At 39.9% G+C, this 5215-nt stretch overlaps 1 long non-coding RNA gene across 1 annotated transcript; it reads right to left on the reverse strand.

Annotated features, from left to right (window-relative positions):
- Positions 1 to 1356: 1356 nt before the first annotated feature.
- LOC120950696 (uncharacterized) lies at positions 1357 to 2566 on the reverse strand. Its single transcript, XR_007451785.1, has 3 exons — positions 2412 to 2566; positions 2075 to 2330; positions 1357 to 2002 (listed from the first exon to the last, which is right to left on the reverse strand). It is a non-coding gene; the product is annotated as an uncharacterized LOC120950696 (long non-coding RNA).
- Between the last annotated feature and the right edge of the window lie 2649 nt (positions 2567 to 5215).

The raw sequence follows: 5215 nt of genomic DNA on the forward strand, positions 1-5215 counted from the left end.
CCAATTTTACAGAGGAAAATCGTACTTGATAAATGCTACCGAAAAACAACTAGTTGTTATTGTTACAAGAAGTGCGGCGTAAACTTTTAAATGATCCCGTACTGTACACGGCAAACTTTACTGACAATAACACAATTACTTAGACAAAAATATGTTTTAAGTTTATATTTGAAGTTTATTTACAATTATTATTGCTACAACGGACTCGTTAAACATTAACTCCCTAGTTCTCTGCACGTGTGGTTTAATTGCTATCCCTCACTTTTATCTCATTCTCCTACTCCTTGGTCAGCGATCCGACAACTCACACACGTTCTTCCATACACACACTTGTGATAGGCGGAGCAACTAGAACTTACCGAGTCGGAGCCATCCCAAGCAACCCGGAGTTGTGCGGGTCGACCTGAAAGTTGCAAATAGAAGTATTAGGTGCAATGATTCCAGTAGATGCGAGAAAGCATAAGCGATTACGACCCATTGGTGCAGCGAGTACGGGTCGGGTATTGAACCTACTTTGACCTGATCCAAACTCGCTGCACCAACGGGTCGAAGTCACTAATGCTTTCTTACAACTACTATTCATTCGGGTGAACCCGAAGTCCTTACTTTCTAGGGTCGGATTTGTTTCCGACTCCGATCTAGCACACCCGTTGCACTTGCGGGTCGGAATCATTGATGATGCATGATGTGCGTTACCCTACGATGGGAAAATGATGTGCGTTACCCTATTACCTCAAAGCCCTTTACTGTAGCTTAGTCCAACCTACTTTAGAATACGCGAGCATTTTTAGGTACCCAGTTAGTCTGGTATGAACTGACAGGGTTGAAAGCGTTCAACGCAGATTCATCTGAATTGCCGTTAGGCAGCTCTTGGGGCAATCGGGTGCTACTCTTCCCCCATATGAAGTATGGTGCCCACGATCATCGATCTGCTTCTTAAGCTTTGCTTATTAGTGGTTTGCTTCAGAATGAGATTGACTGTCCTTCATTACTTAATAGAATTACACTGTACCCACCCGCTCACTTTCTGAAGCCGCGAATTTATACTAATTCCGTCGAGAAGAACGCTATACCATTCGAACGATCCGTTTATTGAATCCCTTCATCGCTTTAACAGTGCCTCTTGCGTGTTTGAGGGAGGATATGAAAGTCAATCTCTTCGCTCTTCCTACAGTTCTTTGACTCGTTTCCTTATCATATCTCTGCCATCCTACTATATTGTCTGTGTTATTAAATTGCTTGTGGCCCAATCTACGTTGTTAGTTTGTTATTATTATTTCAAATTTTTGTTTATATGTTTCTTTATATTTAGCCTTCTGAAGCAGATATTTGTATGAAAAAAAAAATTAAATAAATGAAAAAATAAATAAAATTATATTAAATAATGAACCGAGATGATAGATGACGTATGATCACGTGCATCCAGTCTGCGTGTCAAAACTTATTATCCCTCCAGATCACACGCTGGAGTCAGGCTATGGTTGCAATTGTTGCTTATTTATGTACTTGGTCCATCATGCTGCACTGTTAAATCCAAAAGCACTGCTCGGCACTGTTATATCTCTATATGACAGTACATCTCTATTGTATACCCATAGTGACATAACTCTTCTCCCTCTGCTAATGCTGCAGCTGCATCCGGTCGATAAAAGATTTCGTTCCCTGGAAAGGAACTACATTCAACGGGGCATTGGTTCATTAGTGCAACGATACTCACCTAGCCGAAGCAACATGCCATCTCGGCCATCTGGACAATATGTTGCAGAATGGGGGGGCAGAATGGGACATCGTCCGTTAGCCTCGAGGGAGCTAGACCTCATCCCAACGGATACTGTGCAACAGCCAGGCATGATAATATTCCTCACCTATTACGAACAGTGATTACTTTGGGAAAGTACGGCACTTTGCACCCCTCCCTCTCCATATATACTTTACTATTGTTGGACGGAAAAGAAACTCGTAAGATGAAACTGTGTCTGCACTGCACACCCACCTGAGACATCTATGAGAAGAGAGTTTATAAAAAATGAAAATTATTTTTATATTCATTTCATGAAAATGTGACTCAAATTACCGTGCAAGTTCCAAAAACAGCATACATTTTCATTCCAACATATGCTTTCTAGCTGTGTACTTCACACGCTTATTTATCTCCTTGTCGGTAATGCTGGTAATGCTGAGAAGCGAATGATTTCACATTAATCCTCCACTTGCTCGATGTAATCCTTTTCCCAGACACAATCTTAAACTCCTTCATGTTGGATCTTTTCACGACAACGAAAACATATTTTTACTGGAATCTCACTTAGTCGATTTCTCCCTTGCCACAGCTATTAATTCATTATAAAATTAATAATCAGAAAATAATTAAATAACTTAAAAATTACAAGCTTCAACACCAAACATCATACCATTGCACGATTGCAATCCAGTCAAATTGTAAACAAACCATTCCAATTTGTCTGTCAAAACTTTCATTCATTTTTTTATTGGAAATCGGCCAAAACGGGCTTTTGTCGTAACCTGTATAGAGTCTAATAACCTTGCTGTGAAATATATTTGCAGTTTGAGTTTGAGAAGTTTTCGATCGCTTTGCGCAGCGGGTTTTAGCGGAAAACGATCGAAAATCCGAGCTACAAAACTGCTCGATTTTGTCGTGCGGGTCGGTTCTTCGGACGTTTCTGCTCGCTTTTTCGATCGCTTTTGGCGGAAAGCGATCGAAAATCCGAGCTACAAAACTGCTCGATTTTGTCGTGCGGGTCAGCGTTGAAAATTTCGAAATATTTCATTCAAAAATTTACAACAATTTTGAATGCGAAATATTTCACAGCCATGGGCTGTGAAATATGTTTGCAGTTTGAGTTTGATAAGTTTTCGATCGCTTTGCGCAGCGGGTTATTCATTGAAAACTTACACAGAAAACTTGTTTTGCTGAACTTCAGAAAATAAATGTTATGCATAAAAATAAATATTATTCAAAATAATTTTTGACAGCATGGGTGAAAACTTTTCCCCAAACAAGCTTGCTGACGACATGCCGAATACACAAAAAATCTTAGACTGGGCCTGATCGGGAACGAAAGTCGATAACGGAGTGGATAATTTAGTCGATCGATTAGCAAAATTCCAATGTTATCCAATTGCGTTTTCTAAATCAGAATCTTCGCTAACCGATCGGTTTGGCAGTGGAGTGGAATGGTGATGGCCGCCATAGCAACGTGGTTAAAAAGTCAGGCAGTGGGATATGCAGTTGAAAACTTCTTATAAAATAAACCATTTCAGTCGAATAGCCATATCTACTGCTCCACCCCAGTTGATATAACAGTGGAAAACTAAATAATATTAAAAACCATGTTAAACAGCGATACAACATCCTTTTTTGCGAGCTGTTAGAGTTATTTAAGATGTTATATCATTAATTTAACTGTGGGCCTGATCGCCAACGAAAGTCGATAAAATTTATCCGATCGGTTAATATGCTCGACTCCACCGGTGGAATTTGTTTTCCACCGGTGGATAATTTCTCCACTGGTGGATAACTCTTTCCGATTCGAGTAGCCTATATGTTAATCACACTTTTGTTTACATATAGAGGTGTTGTTTTGCGGAATGAATAAAATAGTAAATTTTGCTTTTGCTGAAGAATTCACTGTTCCAACGATCCGGGTAAAGTATAAATCGGGTTGTTGGCTGAACAAGTCTAGATGAAACAAAATCGTATAAATTGGAAGACGAGGTTTGAATCCCTTCTGAACTTGCTGCATTCGCTGACCCTTGTCCTGTGTCATGTACCAAGGCCGCCCATCAACTTCAGCCACCGCAAACGTTGGATCCGTGAACGTCCGTATTTTACGTTCTCGTGCAAAAATATATTGAAACAACGCGGTACAATTATTCCGTGCAATAAGCAGTGTCAGAAGCCGCTCACGGTCTCTCGCCCTCGCCATTCCATTATCCTGGCCTTAATGACTGACGCCACCAAGTCATCTGGCCACTTAAATTTAAACCTACTACGCCCTCTCCGCAATTGCGGATTTAACGGTAAGTGGACTGAGTGGCCGCAGGAAGCCCCGTGGATATGAAGTCCAGCATATATAGTGTGTACAGTAGTCCCATCGCGGGTCTCCGTGAACGATAGAGGCTCCATGGACGAAGGTACTCAAAGACTCGTTTCCATGTGTTTAACATGGCCTGTTCACTGAAGCCTGGCGAGCTTAATACGACAATGAATGTGCTTCCACACATACGATGATGATTGCGTCAGATTTGATAAAAATAAAATAACTACGTTAAAATTGTAATCTATGCGATTCAGTATAGATGCTATTCAAGTGTACATATTCGTTTAAATGGATGAACAAAACAATTCATTGGGTGCGTCACCAATAAACAAACAAACGCGTCGTTTGTCACGAGGCGTGGAACTTAGCGATGTGTGTGTCAATCCGAACATTCCCGGGCTGTATCCTTCCATAAGCGACCCCGAGTTTTTGGGGGATAGTCCGGAAGGTACAAGTAGGTACAACACATTCGATAGGAGCAAGACAACGCAAACGATTCCAACCGGAACTCGCCGCTCCAACGGATATGAGTTGCTTATATTTTCTTGTACCTAGTGATCCTACTGGTCTTCTCAATCTCGTTGCAATTACCTGTCGGAACCGATTCTAACATGCCATAAGGTCATAACATAAGGTTGGATAAAAGAGAAAGATTAGCAGAAAAGGATTTATTTTGTTAATTTTTCATTTCTTAGCTTGAACCATAAAAATTAGATACCTGTTATAAACTTAAATTTATGTGTTTTGATTATTTATAAAAAACAGGTTAATTTATATTTTCTAAAAAAATAATATTTCAGCTAAATCGAGTGATAAAACATCTCAAATAACTCAAATAGCGAAAAAACATTTTATTTTGCGAGCTGTTAAACATGGTTTCATATTATTTAGTTTTCCACTGTTCTATCAACTGGGGTGGAGCAGTAGATATGGCTATCCGACTGAAATGTTTTTTTTTTTTTTTATATGAAGTTTTCAACTGCATATCCCACTGCTCGACTTTTTAACCACGTTGCTATGGCGGCTAACACCATTCCACTCCACTGCCAAACCGATCGGTTAGCGGAGATTCTGATTGAGAAAACTCAATTGGATAACATTGGAATTTTGTAACTGATCGACTAAATTATCTACTCTGTTATCGACTTTCGTTC

The sequence above is a fragment of the Anopheles coluzzii genome, chromosome 2, assembly GCF_943734685.1.
Source record: "Anopheles coluzzii chromosome 2, AcolN3, whole genome shotgun sequence".
NCBI classification, from domain to species: domain Eukaryota; kingdom Metazoa; phylum Arthropoda; class Insecta; order Diptera; family Culicidae; genus Anopheles; species Anopheles coluzzii.